Genomic DNA, 16,884 nt, shown 5'->3' with positions numbered 1-16,884 from the left:
ACACACCAGAGAATCTGGTGCGAGATCGCTGAAGAATACGTGCTGACCTATGCTGTGAAACCACAGAAACCACCATCTAGAATGTGTTGGGGTTCCTCAGAATAAAACTTCATCACTCAATTTGCCAACACCATCAACTTCAGGAATCTTCTTCCCTTTTATCTCCAGTTTTCCTCGCCTTCATTCTTTGCAGCATCGCAGACAGAGCAAACCATACACAGAAGAGAATGATGGTATCATGTACCACTGCACATCACCAGAACAGAAACCTGCACTCTACTTAGTTAAGGAAATATATTCAAGCAGAAGACCTCACTGTCAATTAAAGGAAGAAGCGGCGGGGGGGGGGGGGGGGGGGGAAGACCAGAAGAACCTGTTGCAAAAAAAGAGAGAAATATTATTTTATTCAGATTAAACCTTTGGGTCCAGAGCTTCTCTTTTTTTTAGATTTTTGGTTTAGATTTATGACTCATACGAATACCTACAAGCAGTTTAACACCACAATTAAAAAAGCACAATCAATTCAGCCCAGATTGCTTAAATCCAACATAATTATTTCCCATAGAACTACTGAAGTCTACTGAAAACATAGCTGCAGCATTAGAAGGTTATTTGCTCCAAGGACCTTCTTAATATGGCTGTATTGTAATACTGCAGTGCAAAAGCCTATCTAGTCATAAAAAGAAATTTAGCTCAGAAACACAACTTGTGGGCAATGAAAAATACATTTGCTTCAATTTTCACTCATTTAATAATAGCATTATTTAACAAGATTAGTTAAAATGACTATCCTCAAAAGACACAGCAGAGCACCTCTTCTCATGAGACTCCTAGGGCACCGGAATGAAATTCATTTCTCCAAACCAAACATTCAAAGCAACCAGCAGCACTAGAAAGACCATATTTAAAAGGGAGAAAAACATTCTGCGACTGACCAGAAAAAACAGCCCCTCTCTATCCCCTCTATACCCCCCCCATTTTACTTTAAAGCTGCCATGTATTTCACTGGCAAAAGAAATTCTGTTCTTCCACTAGAAGTAACAATATATTTGTCATTACACTTTGATTTTCATTCGAAACCAAGAACACACTGAATTTGCACACACGGGCAAACAGCTACTAAAATCTGGGTGTATACTGTATCACATCACTAGTCAAACCCCATATATCCTTGCATAATTATTTTCTTACAAGGTTATGCCTAATTGGCCACTAACCTAACTGATTAATCATCTACATAAAAAGGCGTTGAGAAAAAGGCTGAAGGGCAACAAAATATTTATTCGGCTTGCAAATATTAAACCAACAGGGGACAGCTGGTTCAAGTTGCTCCTTCCAGGCTGCGCACGCATAGGTGGATGGAAAGAAAACCCTGCTAAAGAGTCACACACACAGAGAAATAAGAAAGAAACCGGTGTCTCACGTTCATTCCCACTACGGCCGCGAAGATGCTCACTACAGCTCTAAGTTGGCTTTGCCCGGCTCTGGAAGTGTTAAATTATTCCACACGCCACCGAAACAGCGGGTTCTCCGAGCAGAGCCGCGGTTCGCATCTCCCCGCTCGCACGTCCCAATCGCGCAGTTCTCGCCGACTTGGCCCTCGCTGGCAGGCGAGGAGGCACCGGGCTGGCCGGGCATCCCTCCCCGCCTCCTCGGCGGCTCCTCCGCTGCCGCCCGCCGCGCCGCGCCAGCGCCTCCCTCCCGGCAGACAAAACTTTGCGCCCAAGTCCGCCGCCGCCGCTACGCGCCTCTCCCTCCGCACTGAGTTACGCGGGCGCGGCCGCCCCGGCAGCGGCACCCGCTCCCGCCGAGAGCCGGGACCCCCCCCACCTGCGCCAGGCGGCAGCGCGGGGCGGGAGGGCGAGGAGGCCACGGGCGACTCCCCCCGCGCAGGGCCGCGGCCGCCCCCGCGGTTGGCTCCGCGCAGCTCCGCGGCTCCCCGCCGCCGCCTCCTACCTGCAGCCGGCGCCGCTCCCCGCAGCGCCCCGCTCATCCTCCTCTGGCGGCGGAGGGGTGCGAGCCCCCTGCCCTTCCCTCCCCTGCGCTCCCGCTGCTGGGCGCGGAGCCTGCGCCGGCGGCCGCGGCTCCCCGGCGAGCAGATCCGCGGCGCTCTCCGCGCAGCGGCAGCCCCTCGGCGGCGGCAGCGCCGGTCCCCTGCAGCCACCGCGCTACCGCATTCCCCCTAATAGCGGGGCGCGCCGCACCCGCGCCTGGGAGCCCCCAACCCCGCCCGGCCCGGGGGCAGGAGGCGGCGCCCGGCGGGCCCCCCCCCGCCCAGCAGCACCGGCCCCCCCGGGCGGCAGCAGCCGCCGCTCGGCCGCCCTGCCCCGGCCTTCCTTCTCGGGGCTCTGCGCCGCGCAGGGTGCCCGGGGAGGGCGAGTGCGGGGCCGCGGCTTGCAACTCGCTGCCCGCCCGCACCCTCCCTTAACCCCACCGACCCCCGGCAACACCTTTCTCATGGCTCCTCTCGCCGTCATCCGCGCCCCAGGCCGCTGTTTCTTCCTTCTGTCCTGGGGGCCGGCAGGTGATTTGAGAGCAAGCTGAAGGAAGTCATTCCAGCGCACAGGTGGTGGTAGAGGGGCCGGGCTGGTCATCACTCCCGGCTTCGTGGCAGGGGGGGCTGCAGCCAAAAGCTGACTTTGGGGAATGGGACACTTGAACCCTCGCCCAGACTGGGCAGCATCATCCCTCTCCAGCGGTGGCCGGGCAACAGGCAGCAACTGCGAAGACTTACGTGCCTTTGGCCAGTAGAGGTAGGTCTCTCAGATCAAGTGTAGACACTAAGAGGCGTTCTGGGCCCAGTGGGATGTGGCGTTGCGCTTCCTTCCCATGCTGACTTCTTTTCCTTGGCCAGTTCTGCCTGGCTCTCCCACAGGAGGTTTCCTTCCTGGCTGCTGTCTCTCCTGTGCGGGGAGGAAGAGTAGATGTCTGCTCTTGCTGCTTGAAAACGGACTTTGAAGGCAGAAATACTTTTGAGCGACAGCTTAGAGCCACAGTAGATCAAACTTCCCTTTTTGTTCACAGTTCGATGTTAAGTATTTATCTTGGAAGCTCTGACCTAACCCAGCTCTGTCAATAGGTGACTGGCCTGCTGGGCAGTGTTCAGGAAGGAGAATTACCATCTGTGTACAGATATCTTCCTTGCTCTTCTTGTGCACTCTTTCAATGGGATGTCACCAAACAGCAAAATTAATCCCTGGCAAGGAAGACATTCATGTGTGAGCTTGCAAACCACAGCAGTGAGACAGTGATTAAAGTTTTTGTCTAATTCTAGGAGATCAAGCTTGTAATAGCTAGAGAATGAGGTTTAAGCTGCTTTACATATTCCTTCACATGTAAGATCATTAAAGCATCCGTGGTTACTGTACCTCACAGGAGAGGCAGCCTTGCTGGAGGTGTTAATAGTTGCTGAATTCGGTGGCTACGGACATGTGCCATGTGACAGGGTGTTAACCTTTTGTCAGTGTGACCCAACACATTTGACTAAACCATTTTTCCTGGCCCCAATCTCTTACCAGCTCTCCTGTGTCGCTTATTTATTACAAGAGTAATAGCTCTTCCTGCTTAAATAGCTTCTTCGATGCAAACCTTGAGCCATTTGACAATGGCTGCCTCAGACATTTTGTTATCCTTAACTCGTGGGTGATAAAAGATGAATAAAGCTGTCAAATACCCTATTGATTATGTGATTGAGATGTACCCTGATTGCCCTTCTTATGTTGAGTTTCTTCCATTCTATTTCTTTTCTGGGCTTTGGGTGTGGATGGAAAGAGGAACCATGCCTACAAAACAGCGCTGAACTTGCAGTCTGTCTGCCCAGTCTTCTCCAATCCCACCACGTCTATGTGAGGAATTCAATTCTCAGCAAAAATACTTGTCAAATCTCAAGCCCTGCATCCTTCCAGTGTTAAATTATGGTGTCTCTGACTTTGAGGCCCCAACAGTTTTCTCGCTTTCGTCTTCTTGCCTGGTTTTGGAGGGAGAAGTTTGGTAGGAAATCCCATCAGGTTCCCATAGTGACTGAATTAAGCCACAGCTGCAGGGTTGTGATTCAGGTACAAAGTGGGATTTGAGAGATTGGGGTTTAGCTTCCAACTCCAGTACAGATTCCTCCCTTCTTTTAGCAAAAATACTTGCCAAAGACAGAGAGGATGATCAGTTGGGTTTAAAAGCTTGCTGTTGGTATGATTAACTCCCTAAGCTTTGGGAAACCTCTCAACTTGCATAGAAAGAGCATAACGATGCTAATCTGTACCAAGAACATCGAATGTACAAATGCTTATCTGCAATCCCATCCAAACAAAGAGATACAGAATCGGGAAATGCTTCCAAAAGATCACTGAAAGAGATCTATATGCAAGTGGCGTCATTAATTTCGTTTCCTTAAACGCAGATGTCTGAGCAAAAAAGCCACATAAGTGCCTCGGAATAAGAGAGCACTGGAGTGCTCACGCAGAGCTGTCTGAGCTCCAGTGCCTCTGAGTCAGCTGGGAAGCAGAGTGCCACAAACAGCTGGGCAAGCAAAGGAGCAAGCCCCGAGAGAGGGAGCAGGAGCAAAGATGCTGCAGTGCACAACTGCAGTGGGGGACTGATTATACTCATCTCAGAGCAGGCAGAGTTTGAAATGGAAATGAGGAGAAGATTTCCCTGCCACACTACCCAGCAGCTACAGTAAATGTTCCTCTAAGAACAACAGGGAAGCAGGCAGCGTGCAGCATGGACTTTGTTTTGTTTCACCGTTATTCAGCTCATCTCAGAGGTTCATTTGTTACTCAAGAAGTCCCATACAGTAATGAAACATTAAGAAAAAACTATTTCTACCTTCACATCTTGACATTGATATTGAGGTCTCCCTGCATGCAGAGACTTCGGCTTGTGTACTCAAAGCACAGCAAATTACCAGTTCTTTACACAAGTCCCATCCTTATGGGCTTGGAAACAAAATATCAGCTGCGATGCAATGCAAAGGCCTCCAGAGCCAGGAATTCAAAAGGCCTCACATCTGAGCTGCAGAGTAAGTGCACTGCTTCCTTTGGCAATCAGGCATGTCTGAGAATGCCTCACGTTATAGTGCCTGCTCAACCCAAAATTCCTATGAGGAAACCAAACCCACCTTCACTGATATACTTCAGTTTTCCCTGAACCTTCAAAACTTCCAGACATATAACATTCAGGCAAGGATCAACACAAACGTCTAGCAAACCTATGCTTCTGCCAAAAAGAGAAGTTTGGCTTGCCTTGTCATCATCCTTCATTGGAGCTTGGGGATATTTTTTTTCCTTCTTTTTTATGACTTTAGGAAACTCCTGGCTTTGTCAGGCAGGACATGCATCTTCTGCTGGCACCTAAAAAAACAAACAAAAAACCCCCTCTGATCTCTGTTTTAGTTGAGACAGAGCTACTTAATCAAATACATGCCCAGGAATACCACAAGTCTCATATGCATAGAAAAATGTTCTGACTTTTTCTGTTGCAATGCTTTTACTTTACGCTTCCCATCCATGAATGGAGCTTGATACAGGTGTCACTACCCCAATTTTACCAGAAAGACAACTGAAGTGAGGTAGCTGGTGTTTGACTAGTGGCACCATCTAGAAGTAGATCAGGTAGCATGACTTGACTTTACATCTTTCAAATACACACAGAATGATTTGGATCCTTAGCTGGACTACAAAGAAGATCTTTCTTTCTGGAGGTTTCTTTTTGACCTCTGTTACAAAAAATACCGTGTGTTCAATGCTCAAAAGCAGGAGACTCTTTCATCGGAAGTCGTTGCTTGGGTGACACTTAGTAGATTGTAGTGCCTCACGTCCCTGCTATTCCCAATGCTCCACCCCCAAGCAGCTCCTTTCTAGGTATTTCTATTTTACTCCTGAGGGTGGAAGAAGGGGGCAGGGAGGCGCGTTCTGGGATTATTGGCACAACAGAGCTACCACTTCTATCAGAGACAAATGATCAATGTTTTCTTTATGATTTCCAGACCAATACAGTAAGGTAAAAGGGATTTCTGAGATACTTCCCAAGAAAATGCATTGCATCACTGTAGTATCCCCTACTACTCCTACACTAAACTCCAATCTTTAGATTAATATTCAGGTGTAAACATTAGTCTGGATTTACATCCATAATATACACACCCACCCCCTTCATCCACTGAAAGAATAATTTAGTATTTTTATTCAATAGTCACCTCCCAAAACCACTACTTCCCAAAGTAAAAGTCAAGTAAAAACCATTAATAATAATTGCACTATTTCTTCCTTAAAATATATTCCTCCATATGATTTTTCTAGAGGAAAACACAGAAAATCTTTTTTGACTGCCTCGTGTTCCTTTTCTAAAACATTTGAGAGATCAAACTTTAATAGCTTAAATATGAATCAATAAAAATAAACTTAAAAATTGAGATTCACATTGCCTAATATTATGTTTGGGCATATTTATACCAGTAGCAATACTGTAGTCATCCAAGCAGGAAACAAAAATAGTCCTACTTCTCCAGTCACAAATAAACTAATTTTAAAAATCAACTATTTCCAGACTACACTTTATATTCTCCTCATAAAAAGAGAAGGATGGTGGCTTGAGGGGAATTCATACTTAAAACTAATTTAATGATAAATTAGTGCAAAACATACATAACGTGTATGGCTGTTTTACAGAAATAAAGATGCTAAATTCAGTCAAGAAATTATTTGCTGTGAATTATTCACTTAGTTCTGTTGGTTCCTGAGCCTTTATAAAGGTTCTGTGGAAAGCAGAAAAAAAAAAAGTCAAGCATATGCAAAGCAAAACAGCATCAAAAGTCAAAGAAGTCTCCAAGGGAGATGAACTTCAATCCCAGAGTAGGGTAAACAAATGGAATTATTTACAATATAACATTATCATTTGCGATGATATTTTATTCATTATTTAATCACACACTGAGTCTGCCTTGTAGCCTGTGGTAGACAACATAGCCATTTTGTTCCATCTTTCACCTGCCATGCTTGAACGTAAATGATATAGTTTATTTAACATTTGTATACATCAGGCAAGCTATTGCCTCCTTCCTGTGTTTGAAGCATACTCCTTTCCCTCCACCTGCTCATAGGGGGTACCCGGATCTCAAGGTCGCAAGAAATTGGTAGATTAAGTGACCGAGTACAGATGACTCCTCATCTCTTTGATCCCTGGATAGCAGGCTGGCACGTCTCCCTCCAGAGATCTTCCTCTTATTGAGCAGGAAAAAACCCTCAAAGAAAATTCAAGTGAAGAGCCAGTGTACTCGGTGGCACGTTGGACTGAGATTCTATTAATTGCCACATGTCACCTTCCGTGGCAAACTGAACTGTTCACAACAGCACAGCGAGTGTGGGAAAACAGACAGACACTTTTCTTGAAAGAGAGATAAGCATAAACAGCAGCAGCAGTACTATAAAATTCTGTACAAGAAAAAAAATCAGCCTGCTTATCACCATTCGCCGTTTGTTTTGGTTGGTGCAGAATTTTCTTACTGGCAAGCTGAGAAGGAAAAGGAGGGTTTGCTGGTCAAGAGTGGTCTTGCACAACAGCCTAGAAAGGATGAGCTTTTTGTCCCAGTGCAGAGTTAAGAAAATGGGCTCAAGATCACACTTTTTTGCTGTAACTGGGCCTTAATTTCACTCTCTATTGCTATTTTCTGTATTCTCTCATGTTGAAGATGTCCAATACTCAAGCTAAGTTTCAAGAATCTCATTATTTCCTTTACAATTTGCATAACCATGTGTATCAATCGAGTGCTAAGCTTAAGCACCTCTTTGCTTAATCCCCTAATTCGCAGGGGCGGCGGAGAGGGGACAAGACCAGGGCGGTTCTGTTCAGCAATGCAAATCAGCCAAAGGAGGGTACTGCTGGGATCAGCATAATCCAACAGCTACTACTATTCAATTTGGAGACTAGGGATGATAAAACCAATTTTCCTAGTCAATCAATCGCCGTGATCGACTTGATTCAAAAAAAATGGGGTGCAAATCAGAGTGTAAGTTAATGAAATCAGCAGAATTATGTCAAATGACACCGCTGAGGATGAGGCCTTGCGTTAGAAGCATCCCACTATTGCTGTGAAGGGAAGTCAACAAATTATAAGAAACCATATAATTAAGAGCTTATCAAAGCACTTTATCCCATCAAGCACTACCTTAGAGATACCAGGTATTTCTTTTATTAACACTTGAGGAAATGAAGAGCAATGAGGATGCTTGAAACATCACAAGGCACTCGGAGCGAGCCAGGAACGGAAGGTGACATACCCCTTTACATCCTAACTGATTAAGGAGGTTACCCAGGGGAACAGGAGAAAAAGAGTTGTCGCTGTCTGAAGCTGATCCGGGGTCTGCTGTCACTGCCAGTTCCATCGGCGAGCAAATCCCAACTAAAAGACTTTTGAGCTTCCTTCCTAACTAATTCTGCTGTTAGCATGATCTCCCCACCAGTCCCTATGAGAACAATTACATGCTCCGTCTCCTTTCCTTCCTATTGGATTGTCTCAAATAATAAAATTGTTTGCAAATATTAATTGTTTCACAAAAAACTAGGACCTTCAGATGGTGATCGCTGAAAATGAGGATTTTCCACTGGAAGAATGAACAAACCTTACTAACAAATGCAAACCTACAGGCTGTGAACAACCCTCTGTCGCATTACAGGGGTTGTCATACTCAGTTTGACTTAACTTTCCAAACTCATTTGATCCTGGTACTGTGTGCAGCGTAATGAAAACAGTATTAGCTTCATTTACTGTAGGTGATTTCTTAATAGCTGATTCACATTCCTCTAATAACCCATCCCCACCTTCCTCATCTAGGGTATACACGGAGCCAGCTGAGACCTTAACACAGACTCTGACACTGGCAAATGCCTCTTTTTGATCACTTGAGGTTGTATGAATCTATAACATACACATCAAAATCAAACATAAAGTAAGGGAAGCATTAATTAAACCATATCAAACACAGACTTGACAAGACTATGATTTAAGTATAAAACTGCCTGAAGAATTGTGATTCAATATTTTAGTTCGTAACCCATTTTTATCGTTGTACAGAGCTGAAAAAAAGGAATGCTTTCCCCCCTCCACCCCCTTCCTCTTTTTATTTTATCTTTCAACTCAAGCTGGCAAGTCTGTCTCAGCATCGCCTATGAAAAAAGGTGACATAAATTGCTCAGAGAGCTGAAAAAGAAGAAAAGCTTGTAAACAAGTTACCTATTCTTATACCTTGTCCCCTCATCCCAAAGACAGAAACAGCAGCACATATTTCAGAGGATGCAGTTTCTTCTCCTCCAGCTCTAAGTCTGAGAATTGCTCCATGCAACACTTATGCAGGGTCCCCTGTAATTCTTTATCTCTATGAAGATCATCCTAGATCACCAAAATATTCAAAAAGAGCACAGCCATTCTCAAAAAGCTAGCAGGCATAGCTGGTTTGATCATTAGGGAACAGTGAGGACTGACTTACCAAAGGTTTACTGTGGATGTTAACCTGGTGTGTACGCAAATGCTTTAGACTAGAAGTCTTGTGACTAAAAACTCTTGTGAGATTTCTGATACTCCCTGCTCAAAGTTCAGCTAGAACCTGAAAATCTAGGGGGTCATGAAATCTACAAAGAATAAAACTTAAACAAACCTTTAAATTTAAATACATATATCCATCTAACATAAATCACATAACCCCTCCTAATGAACATCATGGAGGAGTCAGCTGTGGGCAAGAGCAGAAAGAGATGCGGTACAACAGAGATAACTGCTATAATAGTTAACCCAGAAGTGATCCAAAGGGCTAGCACTGTATGTGGGCATACAACACCTCCTGTATTAATTTGTTAAGTGCTTTCCAGCCTGTCTCCCATCCTTTAATGTCAGACAGGCATATTAGAATATTAAAAAGGCCAGTCAGGCCTGACATTTGACACCAGCAGAGGTCAGGGACACAACCTCCAAGTCAGAGCCTGTTGGGTGGGTAATGCTAACTTTCCTCTAATACCTTGCAATTTCCATTTCTCTTTGACTCTAGGGATATCCTCTTTCTTCCTCTTGATTTCAGGCTAGGCTTTTTTTCTTTCTACACCTCTCTGTACAAACCCTCTTCTGTTTGCTTCTCTGATTTCATACATAAGAAAGGGAAATAATGCCTTTTTTATCAATAGGAATTCATCACTTGCACTTTTTGATAAAAATAGCTACTCTGACTATCTTATATTTCCACTCATGTATCACTGGCATCCAAAAACACCTATCATCTGAGCCTTGGCACTGTGAAAAGATGATCTTACACAAGAATAAGATGCAAAATTTTCCCCTAGAGTGGTAAGAACCTTCCCTGGAAACCTCCTCTTTTGCTGCAAACACAGAGCTGGCCCATTGCTCACTTGTAATCTTCTGCAGTAGCCACAGTCTGAGGCCTTTGTGTTTCTTCAGTTTTATGATGAGTTTACTACCAAGCTATCTTCAGTGTGCTACTCCTCACTTGGATGTGACAGCAAATGAAATTTCATTCACAGCAGGATTATTATTATTATTATTATTATTATTATTATTATTATTATTATTATTATTATTATTATTGAGCTGGCTACATCTGAAAGAGCACAAATGTCATACCATTGCTCCCATACATCACTTCCCCTTCTTTGCCATCTGCTCCTAGAGTTGTCAGTCAAAACAGTTTCAGCATTCTCCGTTACTGTCTTCAAGTTTGCTTCTGCTGACCCAGTTTAATTTCATATTTGCATCTTCATGTTGCATGCATCCCTGCATGCAAGTTAGTGAAGTTTATGTGTGTCATTTATCTCACTCCTCCCTGCTCCCCCCAAAAATGTGTACTTTTGGAAATTTGATATTCATTACTCTTTTTGACAGATCCTGGTACAGCTTGAAAATGCTCCACAAGACTTGTCTGCATTGGCCACATTGATTTATCAGATTAATTTAACTTCTTTGAAGAGGCTTTCAGTAATAATCAGCTCTATTATGTTCACAAAAGTAATTCTAAATGCAGAAATGTTAATTAAGATTCAGGGTTCTGATTTGCCTTATTGTTAAGATAAGGACAGCTCTGAAATTCAGTTCTGTTTGGCTTCCAAAACCTCAAAGAAGTTCAGAGGTCCCAGAAGCAGAAGGCCATCTCAAACTCTTCTCTTTCCGAAATAAATATATGCAGCTTGTTCAGACCTCTGCCCTTGGTCTTCCCCTGCATTATCATAAGGACAAAGCAACAGGCAGTGACAGCATCAATAAGATAAGACGCCTTATTTCTTGACACAGGTAATATAATAGAGATGAAGGCTTCCAAACGACAGGAAAATGTACAGATAGAAGAGACTAAAACATACAGATAGAAAAGGCTAAAAGTAAACTAGAAGATACTAGAAATTGTATTAAAATGTGTATAACATTTCATTTTTCAAAGTTTTCCCCCTGTTCTCAGTTAGTACCACCATCACTTGATGAATAACACCTCGCTGTTTTCCAAGTAAAAATGTGTTGGTGTAAAATGGAGTGCTCTCCTAGAGACTTATCCTAATGCAAGTGGTGGTAGCAAAACTGTACCTAAATGTCTACAGATAGTGAGTGTCCTTTCAGGGGTTTTCTAGCCCCTAGTGGGGAGAAAGGGCTTGGATACTGTACTTGTTGCTATGGTAGCTACTAAAACTGCTGCTTACAAGGATTTTTGAATTGCTCTCTGTATTCAAACATGCTTTGAAATAAGGTTAAAAATCAACAGTTACAGCACTATTAAAGAGCCAATTACTGACTTCTTTATGTTTTCCAAAATAAAAAAAAAAATAGAAGCAGCACTTAATGTCCCCTCTGCATGTCAGTTGTGTTAATACTAAATCACATGCAGTCTGTAAAGATTTTTCAGAACAGGGATTTGAAGCAGCCCTTATAAATAATTTAAATGATTTATATAATTAAATTAAAATGCACTATACTTTTTCTTGATAATTTCAGACATGAGCGCCTGCTATAAATGTGATCCCTAGTTGGAGACAAGCTGCATATCAAACAATACGTGCAAAAAATGGTATGAAAACAGATTTCTAGGCATTGTGTGTATTTCTGGGTTTGAAGAGGTGCTTTTCCCAGCTTGTCTCACTGCGCACATTTCACACTGGCTGCCGGACCAGAATGCTGCACTGAGGCTCCAGATTTGCCACTTGCTCATCCTGATCTTGCCGTCCGAACACAAGGAGAGACTTTCCCACGCCATCTCTGTTTGCTGTTTCAGAGTCATCTAATTGCATTTTCAGAGACAGCCTCCATAGTCACGCTGCTCTCATGAGACAGGACGTTGGACCACACAAGTGCAGTTGTCACAGCCAAGGGTGACAACGGGGCTGAATGAGTCTTTGGATAGGCAGCCACATCTCCCTGGGTTTGCTGAAGCATCTCTGAAGCATTTTTGTGCCCTCATTGTGGTATTCATTTCATTATTATAACTGATAATTAAAGAAGAAACATTGAAATTGGTGTACTAGCTCAGACGGAAGGGCTGTCTATCCAGGATCCTGCCCACTTTAGCCAAGACCAGCACATGCAGTTTTGAGATCCAAATGAAAAGGGAATGGTTGATGCTCAGATAAGACCAAGAGAGAGTGAGATGAACATGCACTAAGGAGTTTTCCTCTACAACTAGCCCCGCAGAAAAGAGATAAAGAAGAGGGCATGGAACAAAGGCTGTGGTGTTCAAGGAACAGCTTTGTTTCGCATTACTCTCAGAGGTTTTTGTCTGAATTAATAAACAATGCCCTAAGGGAAGAGGCTGGAAGAGACTTTGGCAGATGTTAGCCCTTCCTTAGTTGGGGAGACAACCCAGCAGCCATACAGCAGTTATGGAATAATCTGCCCATAGGGAAGCTGCTTCTTAGCTCTCATTAGTTAGAGGTGGGGTTATACCCTCAAGCATGAAGCACAAATCTAGGAATTTTAAAAGCATTAGTAATAAGAAATCCACTACTAGCATTGTTTCAGCTCCTTTTAATTGACCATAATGCAAATAAATTAAAACTGTTTAAAAGATACTTGAAAGGAATTCCAGAAAACAGTCCTCTCTGCTGGTATCATGTTTAAATCTGCTACAATGCCCAAAGAAAATTAACTCACGTCTTAAATAATTCATGCATTTATTGGGTCAGAGGCTTTTTCAGATCTGATGCTCTGCCAATAGAAATGGCAGAGATATAAAGAGAAATCAGACAGGAGCATTATCCGTAAAGTTTGAAACTGGATCTAATCCCAGTCTTCCTGAAGTAAGATGTGTTCTGATGAAAAGCTGTTTTTCAGGCTTGCTCCTTCTGAAAGCAGTGAAGGTTCTCCCAACAGGTGCACTGCATTCAGGTCATATTACTTATAAGCAGAGCCACACAGTTTACAATAGCAATAACAGAGAGATTGTATAAGTTATCTGAATGCAGACCTAGCCACAGTCATATTCATTCTTTCTGCAACAGAGTAAACAGCCAGCACTGGCTTCTAGAGCTACAGAGATGATAATATGAACAGTTTAAAGGTGGACATACTGCTGTACCTTTATAAAAATCAGCATAGCAACTACGGTGTGCACAGTACTATAGGTGCACTAAACCCCTAAAACTTCAGCAACATATATGAGTGACATTTTTCTTATTTCAGCTCCCTTTAATAGACTGGTAAGTGCTTAATATTCATTATAATGAATTGCTACAGGTCTGAGTGGAACCAAATGAGGCATGCCCAGGAAACAAGCTTTTGACATGACTCTGCTAATTCACCTCAGCTGTGGCCTTTAGCGCCACCTGATAGTCCTTCCCCAGATCTCATATAGAAAGGGACTGCCACCATGACCACCATGAGCCGTGCCAATCCGTGTGGTTAGTTTATATTGCAGACAAATGTCCACTAGAGATGAGGTCAGGGCCACCAAACTCATTTTACTCTTGACCGTAAGTCTGTTGAGACCTTTGTTTTCAGAGATGAAAAATGACTGCATTAACCCATATGCTGCAAAGTGCGATACAGCTTTCTGTTATCCTGCACCTGTAAGTCAGCACGACATACCCCAGGATGAGCAAAAAATGCAAAGACTGAGTTAAAATTCTGGAAGGGAAACTTTTAGATCAGTTGTTACCAGTGAACTGTCTCTGTTGGAAGCACTCCAGGGATAGTTGAATTAATTCAGCCAGGGTGTTGCAGAAGGCATGGATAAGCAATCCAACATCCATTTGGGAGAGGTGGTAATGCGGCACTACACTGTTCGGAGATAATCAAATGTCAGTCTGGCAACTCTGCTGATACGATCATTAAAAGATGGGCTCAATTCCACGAACACTCCCAGGTTTTTCATCCCTTGAGATGGAAACAGCTTTACCCCACTTAGAAGAAAAATTAATATTTTGCATATATAAAGCTCTTTTATCCCCAAGGACTTCACTTAATATGGACTAGATTTATAAATAGACTTCCAGCAGGTATCTTTGGAGTTGTGATCAATTACTGATAGTCTGGCCCTTCATGTACAGTGGAACTTGCTTGTAGATGATCTCAATATAATTGTGAACACACAAAGGGCAAAAGGATTAGGGTCCCATTGCTCGTCATGTGCAAGTGTTAGGTAGGCAAAAGAGAATGCTGCTTAAAAAGTTGAACAGACTGATGGAAGACAAATTTTCACCAGGGGCTGAATTCTGCATATCATTTACTTGCCTGTCACTGAGCAAAAGAAGACAAAAGAAGACGTGTTCAAGTAATATTAGAGGTCCAAATAAAAGGTCACACAATTCTGACGCTCCTAGTAAGATTCTTAAAGTATCTTAAATAGAGTCTTTGTGCAATGCGTAGCTTTTTCCAAATAAAAACCGAGTTCAATTAGATGACTAATTGCTCCAAAGAGAAGCATGAAGCCTACCAGAAAACTCTTCACATCTGGGGTCTGACCCTGTCATCATATGTAATACAGTCACTACCATCCAATTAGTATTTCCCATCAGGAATAAGTACACCTGAGGTGACCTGACTCTAGTGTTTATCATTCTTGTGGACCTACCGAAGCTGATGCTGTGTTAATTTTAGCTCTTCAAGAAAGCATCAGCACCAAGTCAGGAGGTTGTAAGAGCACTAAGAGAACACCTACATTTCTTAAAAAAGGTCCAAAAGACAAAACCCTGGGATTAAACTTATTAAAAACAACAGAAAGAGCTAATTCTGTACCTGGTATGGTTATTTCTTCTTACAAAAAGATTTCTTTAACCCAACCACTTGAACTAATCCACCTGCATATTAAATGTATTATTACTTTAAAGGGGGACAGGACAGCTTGTTTCTCACTACTGTGCTAGTAGATAGCAAATGGTAAGTTGTTTTGCCATGAAGCGAGAAAGGCATATCTATTTGACATGCATGACCTATGCTAACTGAGAGCACATTGGACAGCAGCTACATTACCATTAACCAGCATTTACAAATGAAGGTTCATAGCAAGAGAAATGAATGGCAGAGCATTTCTTTTAACATATTCTCCCATTATATATCTATCCAATAACCTTCCAGGAAAATGAGGAGGTCAAGGGAACAGTCCGAGTTGACAATGCTGAATCTCAAAACTACTATTATTAAACACAGCAATTCGGAAACTGAGAATTGCCGATTGAACGACGATGTGCCAGTTAGACCAAAGGTGACCGTAAGGCCAACAAACTCCTTGAGCAGGACCATCAGCCAGGGCAAAAGAGCAAAGAAAGTAAAAATTGGTCTGAGGCAATCTACACCGATGGTGTATTTACAGAAAGGAAGAAATGAGTAATATGCCAAGTGAAAATAAGTATATAAAACAAAAAGCAAAGTAAAATGAAATGTTGCATCACACACATTCTCTAGCTCATAAATACAGATGCTGGAATCACAGAAGGCTGCTGGTCTGAGTCATTTCGCAGTCTCTTGGGAGAGAAAATTGATGTACAAAACATTGAGGTTTCACACAGAAACTTATAAATAAGGACTTCTAAGAAAGGTGTAAACAATTTACAAAAACCACAGATGCAGCGGATAAGTGGAAAGATGTGATTTTTACAAGACAGAACTCTGCTGCAAGAATTTTCCAGAAGCATATGACTATAGCATACAAGCGGTTCTTCTGGGAACTTCTCTCCAATGCAGCTTCTGATGACTGCACCTCCAGAAGGTGGCATTTTTGGTAGGCACTACTTAGTACTGTCAAGGATGGTTCCTGACAATGTTTTGATCCACTCAAGAGCACACACACACACATCCATAAAGGTCAGCAACAATGCTCTGCTCTAGGCAAAAGAGAAAGGGGGTTAGCAGCTCCCTGTTCACATTGTATCAACTTGTCAAATAAAACTTTCTTAGCCACTGATTTCTTCCTTGGCTGTCATTTGTGGCAACTTACCATGACAATTTTACGTAAGCAAAACCAAGTAAAATACGTCTAATGCTCCTTCCACAGCTTGCAGCCCACTGCGTAACCCATCCAGTTTCCCCTCCTTTTGCAAATCCTCAGAGCAAAAGGAAAAGAGAATACAATTTATTGAAGCAGGTCCAGAAGCCCCCAGATGGCAGGCGATTGCAACAGTCATAAGAAAGAAATAAGACAGCTAAGGAAAAATAAAGCTTACACAGCTACTGCTAAACTTACCAAATAACCCTCCCTCCCAGGCTTGAACCAAAAAAGGAAGAACTATTCAGCAGTAAGCCAAATGAAATGAAAACCCTAAAGACAAACTCAAAGCAAGGTCCTTCTTCACATATGATACAGTCTTAATGTATATTCACAGTGGGAGCAGGGCAACGTGAACTCAGTGTATTCTGAATTTCAGGATCTTTCCAGAAATGCAAGTGATCTGTTAAGACAGAGTAGAGGCTCAGATGTG

This window comes from Nipponia nippon, unplaced genomic scaffold, assembly GCF_047370975.1.
Source record: "Nipponia nippon isolate SJK-2023a ecotype South Korea unplaced genomic scaffold, ASM4737097v1 scaffold_5, whole genome shotgun sequence".
In the NCBI taxonomy this organism is placed as follows: domain Eukaryota; kingdom Metazoa; phylum Chordata; class Aves; order Pelecaniformes; family Threskiornithidae; genus Nipponia; species Nipponia nippon.
The sequence above is the reverse complement of the archived record's forward strand: the minus strand, read 5'-3'. Positions refer to the sequence as shown.